The sequence below is a fragment of the Periophthalmus magnuspinnatus genome, chromosome 3 (assembly GCF_009829125.3).
Source record: "Periophthalmus magnuspinnatus isolate fPerMag1 chromosome 3, fPerMag1.2.pri, whole genome shotgun sequence".
Classification (NCBI taxonomy): Eukaryota; Metazoa; Chordata; class Actinopteri; order Gobiiformes; family Gobiidae; genus Periophthalmus; species Periophthalmus magnuspinnatus.
Window position 1 is genome coordinate 21,832,485 of NC_047128.1, and position 17,462 is coordinate 21,849,946.

The following is a 17,462-nucleotide window of genomic DNA, read 5'->3' on the forward strand; positions in this document are numbered from 1 at the left end:
CCTGTTATACGCAACATTCGGAGGACTTTTTTGTTTCCCCATTTCCAAATATTTTGCCTTAAATTGTTCATCGCTATGGCAACGGTCATTATTTGTCGTCACTCTGAATGAATGAATGAATATTGTTTATTTGAGCATTATAAAAAAACAAACAAAAACAAAACAGTGTACACCCAGATCCCAAGTTTGTGCTCAAAAGGAGTAAGCCGAAGTAAAATACTTGTGTGCGCTTACCCCCCATATTTAACTAAATAACACCATTTAGAAACCCATGGATGAAATTCAACTTTATTTTTCAACTTTTCTTCCCAAACCGCCTCTTGACCTGGCCTGATTTACTACACGTACTAACCCGCTTAACAAGTACTAACTAGAAAAACATGAAAACCTGTTATATCACTTTAAACCTCCGCATTTTGGATTGAATTGTGTGTACTGATAACACACAGTAGATAGAGGGATACTTTTGTACAACTCAGCACTACTTATTATAACTTTCAACTTTGTTTTTGGACTTTTCTATATAATAACAAACTGACACTTACTTGACTGATGTAAAACTATGGTAAATATTTCCCACAGGTACTACTACTCTCACTAAACTAAGTAATAATTAGAAAAACCTGCCATATGCACAACTTTAAACTATGATTTTGTGTATTAATAATATAGATAGTGGAATTTCTTTTTAAAACTTGAACTAGAATTTTCAACTTTACATTTCCACTTTTTGTCACAAACTGCTAGTAGTGGAATGTAATGAAGTAAAAGTTGCAAAGTATTGTAATTAAGTACAATTTTTAGGTATGTGCATTTTACTTAAGTACATTTTAAAGTGGATATGTTTTACTTTTACTTCACTACATCTGAAAGCATTTTGAACAGGATTGAAAAGTAAAAGTATTTTTTATTATTGACGGTTTATTTTTAACACGTTCATAATTTGAGCAAACAAATATATAAGCACAAGTAAACAAATAAAACAGCAAGAGTAAAAAAAAGATCGATTCAGTTGTTTCTGTTGAACAAAATTTTGCACAATTCTTTATCAAAATCACTACATCTGAAACCTTATAAGACTTCAAAATCTGCCAGAAATACTTTTACTTTTTACTCTTTAAGTACATGTTTAAACATGTACTGTAATACTTTTACTTAAGTCGATTTTCACATGTGATATTTTGCTTTTACTTGAATATTTTTTCGCTCTTGTATCTGTACTTAAGAAACTAAATTGAGTACTTCTTCCACTACTTCAAACTGGTGTAAAACTATGACAAACATTTTGCATAGGTACTATCCCACCAAACCAAGTAGACAAACATGAAAAACGGCCACATATTTGCACTTTAAAGTATTTTTTGACAACTATCACACACATAACTTCCTCATCTTTATTCTATCTCTTCATTAATCCCTCCCTGTGGAATGCAGCTTACAAATATAATATGATGAACAGCCACTAACCCTGCGCTCAAACTTATTGTTGTAGATTTCCATGCTTAGGTCCATATGGCCACTTCCTTTGGACCTGTTTTCCCCATCCCCGCCGCTTTGTGGACCTGTCAGCCGATAAAGAATCACTCCACTTGGCTATAACGAGTTCAAAAAGAAGCCGAAGACGCGCGGGTGCCCCATGGAAAATCGGCCAAAAGGGACACCCCTACTGCTCGCTGCTATCGCTCCCATAGAGATAGTCGTGTTATTGATGGCCAGTGGTTATACTCATTTGAATTTATTTTTGTTGTTTTTGATTTTTGGGGGAAATTTTCAACAGAAATAAAGGTGAAGGGAGTAAAAAGTAGGAAATTTTCTTAGGCCACAAACTGAGTATTTTAAGAATTACATTTTCATAGTGTGCAATGAGGTCATGATATCAGATTTTAGTGTTATGATTATTGCAACAAAAACACTACAATTTAATATTTTTTTTCGTATTTTTTTGACACTATGACCAAACTTCTTTCTTTTTTTTTTTTTTTATTTTAATTTTTGGATTTTAATGGTGCAGTGCTTGTCTCCAGTGGTCAAGGTAACAAAGTATAATTGTACTTAAGTAGAACATTACAGCAGATAATTTTTACTTTTACTTCACTACGTTTCAGAGCAGTATCTGTACTTTCTGCTCCACTACATTTCTGAACTGGACTGAAAAGTAAAAAGTACTTTTCATACGATTTGAGGGGTTATTTTTACCATGTTTGCGTTAACATCCCGACTAAAATTTTCGAGTTTTCAGCTTTGAACAAACAAAAATAAAAACATAAAAATAAGCAAAAGTTCATAAGAAAAAATAAAAAAATTATTCATATTCATTCATTCATTACTGTTGATCAAAATATGTACCATTTTTGAATCATTATCACTGCATTTAACAAATTACACTTGTGAAATACTTTTACTTTTTAATGTACTCTTAAAGTACATTTTTAAACAAGTACTTAATTACTTTTACTTAAGTCGATTTTTTCATGTGGTACTTAAACTTTTCCTTGAGTAACTCTTTACCTCTCTATCTGTACTTTTACTTAAATAACAAACCTGCTTGTCTCCATGGAGATTTTATTGCGTTGCACGGAATATTCCACAGTAAACCTTTTATATCTTGCTTTAACTCACCTGCTGCTTCTTTGTCAGCTAAAATTACCACATGTTAAAGTATGTGACCGGTTTTATGAAATCAAAGCTGAGGTGACAAAAAAAGCACTTTGAACTGTACATTTTTGGAAGTACAGATTGAAGTTTCTATTTTCTTTTAGCTGTTACGGTTATATTGTGACCAGAATAATCACAGTTGCTGATTAAACTAACAATCTCGTCATCTCTAAATGTGGGTATCGTCGAAAAAGAAAGAGAGAGAGGCAGTTATTTAGTCTTTTATCTATTATAGCACACAGGCAAAAGCAAGTGGATGCATTAAATGTGTCTATACATTGATGCACTTGAGACGCTGAAGCTGTTATATTGACTAGTTTGCAGAGTTCAAAATAAATGAGCCACATTGGTCCAGTTTTGAGTCCAGTCTTTATCTCATGTCAACACGTTATTTAAGGTAAGTTTAGTGCAGTATTTTATTTTATTTTTTTACTTTTTTTTTGTTCTAGACGTGCCAGTATGTGTTGATTTTCAGATGACGTCACAAAATTCTATAGGTCAATAATGTTAAATACGGACGGGGGCAGCTAAAATGAATATTAAAATGCTGATTTTGGTGATAATACAGCAAGTTCTTGGGGTCAACTCAGTAATGGAAATGATCAGGTTCAACATTTGTGGGTTTACCTATTGTATATTTCATGGTAAAATACAATGTAATCAATAGGGAAAACTGGTTATTGCCCCTCATCTGGGAGTATGACATTGAAAACCACTTATTCCTTATCCAAAATGTGTTTGAGTAAGAATAATCTGTTTGGAAAATGCAACAGCTATAATGTATAAATATATATGTTTTTAAAAAGCTAATTCTATAATTTCTGTTCCTGGAAAAAAGGGATAAAAGTAACTTAGCTGCTATTAAGGCAAGGAAAGTTTATTTGTATAGCACAATTTGTACACAAAGTAAGTGTTTTACGGAATAAGAAAGACATTAAAATTATAATACAAACCAGTCAAAATATAAATAATCATCCTAAAATTAACATTAAAAGAGAAAAGTGCAGAATAAATATCGTATGCACGGCTAAACAGAACTGTTTTGATTCTGGATTTAAACTTTGTCAAAGTAGAGGCCTGTGTCACATCTTCAGGTTTTAGCTGCATAAAACTAAAACACTGATTTCCCATGTTCAGTTCTGACTCTGGGCACCAGCAAGAGGCCGGTCCCTGAAGTCCTCAGAGTGCGAGATGGTTCACATGGCACTTAGATAACATAATCAGCACTACTACTACTGTTACTACTACTATTATGACTAAGATGATAAGGCGTATGGGGAACTCATAAAACACAAGTCATTTTTCATAATGTGTGTCCGACAGACTCAGTATAACATCTGATTACAGCTTGTCTTGACTTTGTAATATTAAATGAACCCTTTTATTTATTTATTTATTTTATTCCTTTTTGAAAGATGTGATTAAACAGAAAGCTACCTACACAAGTATCAAAAGAAGTTACAATTTGTCAAAAGCTACTTGAGTAAGCCACATGCAGTAAAGACAAAGCGCTGATTATGTGTGACATTTTGGTGATATAGTGTTGAGACCACCCAGCGTGCCATATTACCTTAATCTAATTCAAATTTTACAAAATATAAAACAAGTAAAAACAGTGAAAGAGGTAGATAATGCTACAGTAAAAGTGCAAATGCTTTTCAAATAAGAATAAGCGATTACACATAATAAATCATCAATATTAAACCAAAATTGTGTTAAGGATTAAATGTGTACTTTTTATTACAGAGACATACAAATCTACCCTGGCTTTAAACATAATTATTCAAACAAAACAAAGCATGATAATTTGATGAAATGTGTTGGTCTATTAATGTAAATAGGGTCGGGTTGTATGGTGGCGTAAGGTGCAGACACTCTTGAGCCCCAGATGGAGTGTCATGTGCTCGGTGTCAGACAGTGACCAGTGCCCCCCTCCTTCTCTTCCTCTCTCCCTCTCTCCCTCCCTCCTCCTTCGCCCCTCCCTCCCTCTCTTCTCCTCCTCCTCTGACACATACAGCATGGCACAAGTGGCAAGTGCAAGGGACTGTGTGTGTGTGTGCGCGTGTGTGTGTAGAAGGAGGAGAGACAGAGACAGAGAGAAAGAGAGATGAGAGAGAGAAGGGGAGGAGGAGGAGAGGACCGGGGGTGTGGGGGGTGGTGGTGGCGGTGGTGGGGGGTGTTATGAATATGACCCCGAGATATTCCATTGTGGGCCCATGTCCGGTTCTCGGGGCATTTGATACACATCTCAGTGAGTGGCATTAATGCGCCTCTCTCGCGCTTCGACATTTGGAATAATCGCAGGGCTGTTTGCCGTCATCGTGCTACTAGCTGTCAGCAGCAGCGCTTTGCCCCCTCTGTCCCCCGGCCTGTTCCCCTGCCTGTCTGTCAGTCTCATCCTCTCTTCCTGCTCTTACATTATAGCAAACAAGTAGCCCGTGCAAGGGAGCACTTGATACTTTTTTATTATGACCAAACCGTTCCCATAATTACCCCATAATCATTATATAATCCTATAACAAAGCCCCCATTGAAGCCCTGTCTTTTGTCAAGGCTGGGACACTGAATCTATAATTGCATTATTCAGTCTCTTCCACCCCCTATAGAAGCATAATATAACAAAACCATCCGACAAGAGGCATTTTAGTAGCACCCTCCGTCCGGCCTGTGCGGGACGTGTGTGTGTGTATGTGTATGTGTGTGTGTCTCTCTTTACGCTCCACAAAAGTTGTGCCAACTTCAAGTTCAGAGCTCGTGCAGCTGGAAATAACCACAAAACCCATAAAGCAACCTCTCCTGCTGCCTCCTTTAGCGCGCGCTCTAAACAATCTTCAGAGAGGTGTGTAGCATTATTGATATATCTCATTCGCAAATAATTATTCTCTTTTTATAATGCGCTCCGAGGCAAAGGAATAAATCGGTAATACATTGTGGAAAAAAGGCAAAAGCGAGTCCCCTGTGAGCGCTTGTGCGTTTGTATGCGCGGGGATCGGCAACACAACGGGGCTTATTTACATTAAATACGCCACAAGGTTACAGTGCAGATAGATGAGCGTCATTTTGATCACTCATTACTTCTCTTAAGCGCTGACTGACGCTCAGGACGCGCACGAGGCAACACACATTTATCCTGGAGTTTTTTAAAGACGAGGAGAAGAGGACCCTTGCAGCGAACAGTTGACTTTAAAGGTAAGCTTTTGGACTTTTTTGGAGTGCTTTTGTGACATGTGCTGCCGTTTTGTATCAAAGGAGAAGTGGGGCTGATTTCCTTTACGCGCGGTGCACAAGCGAAGAGGCTGTGATTGCTTTTGGTAACGGGGCACGTATTAAAATAAAAGAGTGTCAATAGTCACTTCAAGGTCAGAAAACAACAAAAGGTGTTTAAAGAAATGCTCGTTTTTCCTCCGAGAGCGCAGCGACACGGAGGTTATCCCACGGCACGAGGCTGCTCACCGCTGGGGCTCATCAGCTGCTTTTCACCCCCGACTCAAGAGCGAGGCGAATACCGCAAGAGCCCGGGCTGTGTAAGGGTACATCCAAGCTCCGGCAAGCTCCCCACAATGTAGCGCGTTCGGAGCAGCTATAGAACAGACCCGGAGACGAGCGGGGTGTACGCTGCTACCGCTGATGCGTAACCCGGGCGATCAATGCAAACGTTTACCTTTTAGCGGACAGCCAGCCAGCGACAGGGAGAAGGGGCAGAAGGGGGGAAGTGAAGGCAGCGTGTGAGAGAAGTGGAGATGCGCGGCGGAGAGCAGTTGTAGGGACAGCCTCGAGGAGTGGACTCTCTCGGAATAGGAACAGGTCCGAAGCGCACTTTTCAACACCCCTCCCGTCATCCGGCAACAATATGATCCGCTCAAATCTTATGGACATGCTTCATTATTCAAAGGACACTCGCAACGCAGCCCTGACGCACAGGACTTAACCGGCACCTCGCCAATTTTTCAAACAAGGTAAGAAGAAGTAGTGATAGTTTGGGTGATCAACTCTGGATGTTAGTGGATAGACTGCGTGGAAAGTGAGTTTTGCTGGCTTGTTTGTGCCGAAAGGAGCATTCGCAGCGGGGGCTCTACATGTCTCCCCAATCATGATTAGAAAATAACAGTGCAATTATCCGTAGCGTGTGTCTGCCGAGCGTCAAAAACAACGTCTAAAACAGCAGCTGGGGAGCGCGACCTGGTCTGGACCGCTTTTGCATAAAAAAAAACCCCGTATGCACGTTTTAATTCCAGGCGCAATTATTAACACGTTTGTTTGACTCCGTGCGTAAAAGCCAAGTCGCGTACAGCTCCCGCACACCAAACCGTAAAGGGAAAGTGAAGCGAAGTTTGCTTTTGGAAACTTTCTACATTTAAAACTACCACTTGGCACCGACTCCACGGAGGATAGAAGGAGAGAAGTTTAGGAGTCGCGTGGTGTGTCAAAACTTGTGGAGATGCGTAGAAGGAGACGAGGACGAGTCGGTGAGACCTGCCATTTTGTGCAGTGATCGACCTCTGTTATGAATAAGCTGCCTCTGCATTATGCTTTGAGGAGTGACATGTAGACATATAGCGGACGTGTCGCGTACGGAAAAACCTCAAATTGGCTCGTTTGGGGCGAAGTGCTACTATTCCAACGTCACTTAAATGTTTTCAGCAGCCCTGAGAGAAAGTTGAAGTGATTTATGCCACGCGTAACTGTCTGGAAATATAAAATGACGATGCGCGTAATCATCTTTCCCGAGTGTGTGTGTGAGTGAGAAGCGAGTGGATGCACTTGTTCTGTTTTATACCACTCAAAAAACTTTCTTTCCCCGTATCCAACGCGCTCTCCACGTCGGGTTACGACTTGAACCATCCCCGCACGCCGTTCCCGTATTGAATCATTAGCGATACGAGGCTTGTAATCCCATTTGCAGCCTGTGTGTGAGTCGCGCGCCTTGGGTGGGGAGGACCTTTCCTTACAGCCTTGACCCCTGGGTGCTCTGACCCGGCTCACACGGCCACTTATAACCGCTTATAACCGCTGTCAGGAGTGTCATCCTTCCCCCAAAACGCACCACTGTAACAACGTCCATTGCGCGCGGTTTTTTCCTAAGACCCAAAGCAAGGATTAACAAAACAACTCCTTTCCTCATATTCATTACGCGTTCAGTTATAGATAAATAAAAGAAGAAGTTACTGGCATTGTTTGATAGTATGCACACAGCGGATATTATGTCTGAAATACTGTCTGGGCGTGAACCCGTTTTTGTCATTGCCTTATTGCAGATGAAACGGTAATAGATAAGTGTCCCTGGTTCACTCACAGAAAAGACCCTGCGCCCTTCCACTATCCACTGCTCCAACTTGCAAATGTTGTCATTCTTTAGCGATGATAAATATTGGAGAACAGCAGAAGTATTCCCAGTTTCATACGTTATGTGAATTCGAGCAGGCCTTCAGTGTCTTCTTTGAAATTTTAACAACATAAATTAGGCCAACTTTTCATTTCACTGCATGCTATTTGTCAGGTTTGAATATGATCCACGTCACTCACTAATTATCAAAGAATTCATTGTCCTTACTCGATAAATTTCCCACATATTAATTAAAATGTATTAATTTTGTCAACCACCAGTAGACGAATCTGGTTGCGTAATTAGGATGTTGTTTTTTTAGGGGGGGAAGGCAGCAGTAAGATTTTGGAGATGAAATTTTCCATAACTGGCCGATATTAGCTGATCTACCACCTGTGCGGGCCATGACTGACTACGCCAATACACATCTTCACCCGGACTGAAAAAAGACTAGAATAGAAAGAAGCGAGTGATGGGAAGAGGAGAGGAAAGGAGGAGAGGCAGAGGAGAGGCAAAGCATGGCATCAAGTCAGTTAGCTGTCTGTCAATTTGTTGTGATGGCTTGTCAAACAGACTACAGGTGGAATTATTTTCAGTCGTTGTATTTTGAAAAGTGGTAGAACAAATTTTACATGAATTACAGATCTGTCTAGTGTGTTGAAAAAAAAAGGATGTGGCGGGTGCGGAACACAGTGGATCTGAAGTAAAGGGATGACTAGATGAGGCAACTTAACCTCTCCAAATGGCTGTTGTTTTACATGTCATATTCGTAACAGCGTAACTGGAGAATGCGGAGGGATCGGTTTGTGTAGAAATCTTATCAAAGGGAGCATGTGTATGAGAAAAGTACTTGTTTCAGACTGCAAAAAATACTGTGCGATACTGGAAGCAGGCGATCAGATATATTGTGCACACTGCTTATGTTGTTTTGTGTAGTGAAGAAAGAAAGAAAGAGCGAAGGATTTCTAAGTGTGTACATACAGTTAAAGCAAAGACAGGCACAGTTATAGGAGTGACCGATTTGAGTTTACAAATTGGCGATGCAATTTTCATCAAATCAAAGATGTATACTCACATTGAAATTGGCGTTTTGAGCAGGATGGCTGGTGGCTGATGATTCTCGTGTGAATTCTTATAAAGGCGGGAAAAGTATACGGTTTTGCAGCAGTGTAACGTTATGATTTGAGTAAGTAGTGTCATGTCATTTTAACTTTTTGATTTGCAAATAAGAAATCGTAGAAATTGTCATAAAATAAAGATATCATTTTATATTGAAAGTGGGATTTTGAAACTCTGAGGCTGGTGATTCTTATAGTGCAAAAAGTACATACGCTTTTCTATTGGGATTTGCAGCAGTAGCACCTTATGATTTGTAGTAGCAGTAGTAGTAGCAGTTTAAATTTACACATGAAAAATTGTCATAGAAATTTTTGAACACATATTTGCGTCGAAATCATTTGAAAACACTGATTCTTGCATGACTTCGTATATATTCGTATGTGAAAAGCACAGGAATTCGCAGCAGTAGAACCTTACCTTACTGATATCAATTTAACTTCAAATTTATGCATCATATTGAAATTAGCATTTTAAAACACTGTGACTGGTGATTCTCGTGTGAATTCTCAAAAGGCGGAACAATACATAACGCACAATACATTTTCAATAGGAATTCGCAACAATACCACCTTGCGATTTGAGTCAATAAATGGTCATTCGTATCGTTTTAACATCACACGTATTTCGAGGTACGCTGTGTTATCCAAGTTCGTACAGCTCAGTTTTTTTTGTAATATCTGGAATACGACTTGTCAACATGTCAACTCGTCATTTGAAAACACACATGGGTGACGTATTGAATCTAGCACTGGGTTTTGCTTTTGACTGTGGCTGGTGGTGGCTGATCCCCTTCTCATGTAATTATAGGGGCGAGGGCTCCAGCTGTACTGCCTGTGCGGAGGCCAGTGCTCCCTTCTCCTCTGGGACCCGGGCGGCGGTGGGCAGGCCAGATCAGGGCCAGCTCCGCTCATCATACAGCCATTAATTGATATGTGCAGTCATTGTGAAAGCACCCCCTCCCTCCCTCCCCCCTCGTGCTGGTTGTGTTCTGTAGTAGTGTAACTGGGTGATAGCGGGAAGGAGGATGGAGGGGAGAAAGCAGGTGTCGTCAAGTAAAAAAGGTTTTTCGGAAATTTGAGAAAAGGGTTTTAGGGGAGTTTTTGGTTTGTGATCGGTGCGGGGGAGTTTTGATCAAATGGTTGCATGCACTTTTGTTTGTTGGTATCAGTCAGATCAATTAGACTTATGTAGGAGCTCGTATCGCAGTGTTCAGTTTTGTGGGGAATTTCTTTACGTTTTTCTGTTTGTTTTTTGAATTTGAGAAAAGATTGTGGGGAGTGATCAATGCTGGTGAGTTCTGATCAAATTATAGCACTTTTGTTTTTTCCGACAGTGGCCAAGCCGAACACTCACACTTATTTTTGATCTGAAATGATTTTATTATTTTTTTTTTTTCAATACGTTTTTTGAATTTTCGAAAAGCTTTCAGTCTTTGATGTGATCGATGCTGGCGAGTTTGGATCAAATGTTTGTGTTTTCCAAAAGTGGATAAGCTGATGTATTAATAATTTCGAATCTGGTAAAATTTCGTAATTTTTTTTCACTTTGTTTTTCAATTTTGTGCTGAAATTCTTTTGCGTGAATTGAAATAAATGTAAAAAGTTGCCTAGCTGCTGCAGAATTTGCAATTGATTTGTAAAAGTTGGTGTGTATCTGTACAAGCACATAGAAACACAAGTAGTTTTCACAGTCACTCATATTACTTTTCATGACTAAACACACATATTTAAAGTCTGACACATTTTTTTTTATGTTTCTTAATATGGCATTTTGCAGTTCTTTAAAATGTATCTTGAAATGAACTCGTTTAGAGCTTTGTGACAGTTCAACATCAGATTTGAAAAGCAGCAATGAAATAATTTCCAGTATCAAGCTCCAAAACACAATATTTTTATTCAAAAGTATCCAGGAATATAAAAAAGTACTTCTGATAAACTCATAATTACCACATTGATCTCATTTGGTAGCCCGGCGCTGCTCTGCTACACCTACTGTGCGGAGGAGAGCGGGGGGTACTGCATTGTATTGAAGCTGGTGGTATTTCTGTCATTTCTATTGCGCTCTATGGGGGCTCCATCAGTGGCGAGTGTGAACAGAACAGAAAGCAGGGTTGGAGTGGGCTGGCGTAAGTCCGCTTGGAGACTTGTAGCGCGGTGACCCTGTGATCCGGAGGCCAGGGAAAGATGGAGGACAGGCAGAGTGTGTGAGTGTGTGTGAGGCCGAGTGGGTAGCGTACTTAGTTGTGTTAGATGTAGTACGGGATCAGACGTATTAGAACGTTTTAACCTTATCAGATTTGAAAAGGAAAACGTGAGAGGAAAAGGGAACAAAATGTACACTAGTGGCGAATTCTGAAAACACGAGTTGTTTCTTTGACTTCTTTAGGTGTGATAAATGTATGCGGATTTGGTTCACGATTTTTGCTTTCAGCGAATATTACACGTAACTAGTTAAATTTTGGTAACGCTTTATAATAACCACACTTTTAATCATCTTAAAAAAGCATATCCAGAAACTTAATTCACAATGAGGAAACTGTTTATTAAGAATCACTCAGGCTTCAGCTTTAATCCTAACCCCTTGATTAACTCATTCTTAAGCCTGAATCATTGTTAATAAACAGTTTTTTCATTGTTAAGTAAGTCTTTGTTCATACTTTAATAAGGTTAATTACCGTGTAGTTCAAAGTTAATTAAAGTGCTACCAAAATCCACATGTTTACTAGTTAGGTGTAATGTTAATATGTCAAGTTTGAACCACATTTAAGTTAAAATTGTGAGCTAAATCACGCTAATACACGCTTACGTTTTCAGATTTAGTCCAAATTGTGTCATATAAACAGCGTAGTAATTAATACGTGCACTGTAAGCAATCAAACAGCATGTATATTCACATTTGAAATATTTTGCATGTATTCAGCCTGTTATAAATACATTTGTTTAATACCAGTCATATCAAATCATGTGCAAAATTGAATACATCCACAGGCCTAAACCTTGTGTGTAATGCCATTTTAACCTCACTTTAATTTCTGTAACAAAATCTGTCTACATTTTACTTCCTTACTTCCTATTTGCTCACATTTCTATGATCTTACACTTCTAATTAGACACGTTCTCCCTTCCCTCTGCTGTGTCACCCACTGTCCGAGCTTTTCCACAGAGCTGCTATGGTGATTTACGTCGCTGTGGTGATAAATGCAAAGAGACACATGTGACCTTAAACTTTTATGAAGTTAGCTCTGCTGCCCTTTGCTCGTGATTAGGCTTCTTTTTAGGGCGTGAATCCGGAAAATGAATTTGTAAATGACCATAATGATATCACCTCTATTATCTCTATCTATCTGTCTATCTATCTATCTAAACCATCCCCATCTGTCCATTTTTATTTAAAACGCAAATGACAGGTTTTCTAATTATTACTTGGTTCGGTGGGATAGTACCTGTGGTAAATATTTGCCATAGTTTTAGTGTCAGTTTGTGGGGAAAAATACAAAAATACAAAAAAACGTCTACCTAAATTCTATCCAAAATACTGACCCGATTTGCACAGAAAGAAGGTATTTTTCTGGCAGTTTAACAAAACAAAGGTGTTATACTTTATTTTTATTTTTAAGATCGCTGGGTAACAGTTATTATGGCTTTACATCTACGTATATCATATCTGTTGTCCAATCAGAAAGTAAAACTGCAAACTTTTTAGTACAATCTTAGTACAATCTTACATATAATGATGTTTTAGCGAGCTGAGAACCCGTCATACGCACTTTAACTTAAGTAACTGTTCTTTGAAATGACGAGAGCCGTGGAAGCTGTTGTGCCGTTGGAGATGAAAAGAAAGTACTTGAAGTCTTGACGCTATTAACGGCCAGCATAAAAAGCTAACGCGAGATGCAGAAGACGCCATCAGAGAGGAATGAATGCACTGTCAATTAAAACCAAAGCTGGTGCATGATCCAAGTTACTGTTAATCATTGTTTAAAGCAGTGTTTCTCAATCTGGGGTCTAAGGACCTCCAGGGACGATACTGAGAAATGTGTTTTGTTGATGTGTTTGATGTATGATGACATTTTTGGTAACGCTTTACTTTAAATAGTCTTAACAAAGCATGAATAAATAATTAATTCATAATGAGCAAATAGTTTTTTAAGTGTAGTATAATTTTATGAAGTTGAAAACAGCTAAAGTTTCATTGACGTATACAATTTAGGATTTAAGGCGTGTTTTAATCTAACCTTTTTGACTTTTTATGAGTGCAAATGAAGTTAAAATATGCAAGAATTTCTTTAAAAATGTGTGTTACGTTTTGGAGAATCAGTCAAAAAAGCATTAGTAGGATTTGCAAGTTCTCACGGATTGACCAAAATCAACACATCAAAGTTCGACTCTCTCTTTTTCCTTTCACTTCTTATAGGTGCCGCTTGAGGCTTGAGAGCATGATAAGGATGCAGAGAGGAGAGGTGGTGATGGAGGGAGAGAAAGAGAGAGAGAGGGGGGTACGGAGAGAGATAGAAGAGGAAAGGAAGAGAGGGAGGGGATAAAGGCGGACATGAGTTTTGATCTAAGAATAAAGCTTGCGCGGCAGCAGACGTGTCGCTGATGGATGGGCAGGGCTTGGTCGGTTCTCAGGCTGGGGTGCCATCACGGGAGCGTCTGCCTGTCTGGGCGAGGGGTAGGGGTGAGGGGGAGGTGGGATGAGGGAGTGAGAGAGGGGGTAAGGTGGAGATCAGGGAAACCTGGAGGATTCAGTGTGGGAGTCTTACGCTGTGTTCACATTTGCACAGTCACAACATCAAAACTGTGACTAAACTGGGGTTGAAAGTAGAACTGAACCAGGACTAAACTAGGATTAAACTAGGACTAGAGCAAGACGAAAACTAACACTTCACACTTGCACAAATGCTACATCAAACTTTGGACTACAGAGACTAATCCTAGATCTACATCTGGACCAGATGAGGACTAAACCAGGACTAAAATTAGACCAAATCTACATTAGAACTCAAACTGCTCCTAAACCAAGACCAAACCAGTAAAAATGTGAACGCATCCTTAAAGTACTCAAAAGTTGATACGTTTTTCTACTTTCTACGGGCCTCATTACTTGACTTTTTTCAAAATATACATCTGATTTGAATATTTTCTTAAACTGTATTATTCAAGTGAAATTTTCTGCCAGTGGGTTAAAAAAAAAAGTTTCAAATAAGAAGAAATTTTCTGTTCCCACTGGCAAATAATTCAGCTCGAAATGAGACACGCAAAATATTTGTGAAAAAAAAAAAGTCAGCAATATTTGAAACCTTAATACAGAACTTGCCGAGACTACTCACTTCAAGTTAACTCTTCTGAATTCAAGTATTTTTTAACTTTCTGAATGAAGCTTGCGTGCTGCAGGTGGCAACATGTGGGAGTTAGTTTTCTGAATACTGCAACCTTGAAAACTCAGTGTCCATGAAGGATTTTTTCTTAATAAATCCGAAAAAATCTAACTAACTTTTTACTCCAAATACCCTTCATAGCCCTTCTTGAATACACCCCTAGCAGCGTACACATGTGGGAGTTAGTCTTTTGCCACTTCAGCCTTAAAAACGAACCGGTCCAATTGAAAAAAAAGAAGAAAGAAAGATGAAAATGTTTTACCGTTGATAGCCCCTCCTTCTTTACCCCTACTTCCTTAACTACACCCCTTACAATGCGCACATGTGGTAGCGTGTTTTTCGCCACTTCAGCCTTGAAAACGCCACAGTCCACAACCAAGGAATTTTCCCTAAAAATAAATAAATACAAAATCTAACTAACTTTTACCGCAATCGTGCTTGATACCGCTTCTTTATTTACCCCTACTGCCTTGAATACACCCCTGGCTAACGACACCCCTTACAACGTACACATGTGGTAGCTTGTTTTTCGTCACTTCAGCCTTGAAAACTTCACTGCCCACCAAAACAAAAAAAAAAAAACAACAAAAAACTTCTAACCAACTTTTTACCCTCAAAAACTATCAATGCCCTTCTTTCATTACCCTGACCTCCTTATCTAGACCTCTTTCCATTGACGCATACAGTTCGTTTTTCACTACTTCATTCTCGAAAACTACAAAGTCCACCAACAAGGGACTTTTTACCCCAACAATTCTTGATATAACCTTTTTTGTTTACCACTTCTTCCTTAACTACACCCTTTTTACGCATTGATTCCATTTTCTAGGACTAGTTTTTCGTTTTTCAACCCTTGGGACGCTTGATACTCCTTTTCGTTTACCCCTCCCTCCTTAACTACATCCCTTTGCCTAACCAAGTCCTAGAAATTGATCCCATTCTCTGGAACTTGGTTAGCATTTTAGATTGGGCGGCGTGCTGTCAGTAGCCTTCTCCTTGTCTTTTTGACGGCTCTGAACCGCGGTGCGTGTCATTTCCGTAGACAACAGCGTAGTGCAAACAGGCGAGCACGCATCAATCAGAGGGGCTAGGGAGCAGAGAAGAAGAGAAACGCTCACTGCTTAGCATTCTGACGCACACCGCTAACACACTGGTAAATACGTCCTCTGCTCATGAGACGAGGGTAGGGGGGTAGGTTTGGGGTTAAGTGAAAGAAGGACTGAACCAGGACTAAACCAGGAGAGAGGCAAGATTAAACCAGGATGAAACTAGGACTGAATCAGGACTAAAGCAGGAGAGAAGCAAGATTAAACCAGGATGAAACTAGGACTGAATCAGGACTAAAGCAGGAGAGAATCAGGACAGAACCAGGACTAAACCAGGAGAGAGGCAAGATTAAACCAGAACTGAACCAGGACCAAACCAGAAGAGAATCAGGACAGAACCAGGATTAAACAGGACTGAACCAGAACAGAATCAGGACTAAATCAGGAGAGAAGCAAGATCAAACCAGGATGAAACCAGGAGTGAACTAGGACTAAATCCGGACAGAACCAGGACTAAACCAGGACTGAACCAGGAGAGAAGCAAGATTAAACCAGGATGAAACTAGGACTGAATCAGGACTAAAGCAGGAGAGAATCAGGACAGAACCAGGACTAAACCAGGAGAGAGGCAAGATTAAACCACAACTGAACCAGGACCAAACCAGAAGAGAATCAGGACAGAACCAGGACTAAACAGGACTGAACCAGAACAGAACCAGGACTAAATCAGGAGAGAAGCAAGATCAAACCAGTATGAAAACAGGAGTGAACTAGGACTAAATCCGGACAGAACCAGGACTAAACCAGGACTGAACCAGGAGAGAAGCAAGATTAAAGCAGGATGAAACTAGGACAGAACCAGTTCTAAAGTAGGGCTAAACAGGGCTGAACCTGGACTGAACTAGGACTAAACCAGAAGAGAAGCAAGACTAAACCAGGATTCAACTAGAAATGAACCAGGATTGAATCAGGACTAAACGGAGACTAAACCAGGACTGAAACAGAACCACACCAGCATTGACCCAGGACTGTTTACATTTCAATACCTGCTTTTGACCCCTTGCGAACTTTGCTCGATCCTCTGGTAATGAGCGGTAACTAGAGTGGCAAGAAATTGTATTTCAATGAGGCTACTGTTACTTCATTACAACAGTACCCAAGCTGAAGTGAAGTGAAGTAAAACATTGTGTGGGAAAAGCTACGTTTTTTGTATTGGTGTACTTTGACAGATAAAGCATAACATGTTGCAGTTTTGGGCAGCGACTCAAGGTTTCCGAAATACATCAAATTGAGTAAAAGTACGTTTTAAAATATGGCGTACGCAATTGGAAAAAATACTTAGGAATATTACGAAATACATACATATATACAATTGTTTCTTGTAATGCAGTTGGACATTTTTAAAGGTACAACTTCTCAACCGTCAACATTAGGCCTTTATCCCTTACTCACATCTACACAAAGCAGGAAAAGTAGCAGAGACGTAGTATTGGTACTTTGGTTACTCATATAAACGCCACTTGTAATTTTAACACACCTTACCCCCAACTTCCACTGAAGCCCACCGAAGTAACATGTTGTTGGGGGACTGAAGGGGGAACCGAATGGGAGGGAGGAGACACAACCAAGCGCACCTTTAATTATGATCAAGAGGTTTTCCACCAAAAGGACGGAGGCGTTGTGAGGGTCGGTAGCGTTCGTAAATCTGGCCCCGGATGCCGTGTATTGTGTTGGGCGATTACTGTACACCATTATAGTGCATATTCAACTGCCTCTCCAGCACCTGATTTGCATAATTGGATCTTTAATGAAACTTGCCTTGTGGAACAAAAAAATACAAAAAAAAAAAAGAGAGAGAGAGATGAAAAAAGTGGTGGTTTGGCAGCGGCAGGAGGGGGCGGTTGTGAGGGAGGGGAGGAGGGGAAGAGGTGGCGGAGTGGAG

The 17,462-nt window shown here is 39.8% G+C and overlaps 1 protein-coding gene across 2 annotated transcripts in view; it reads left to right on the top strand.

Moving 5' to 3' along the window:
* Positions 1-5,759: 5,759 nt before the first annotated feature.
* Positions 5,760-17,462, top strand: part of znf536 (zinc finger protein 536) — a 294,307-nt gene continuing 282,604 nt past the window's right edge. Inside the window, exon 1 of one of the 2 annotated variants that reach the window (XM_055231159.1) lies at positions 5,760-5,844. The gene's annotated coding sequence lies outside the window, so the exon portion shown is untranslated. Of the gene's footprint in view, positions 5,845-6,365; positions 6,612-17,462 lie in introns of those variants that run through there. The other variant, XM_033985229.2, reaches the window with a different exon arrangement.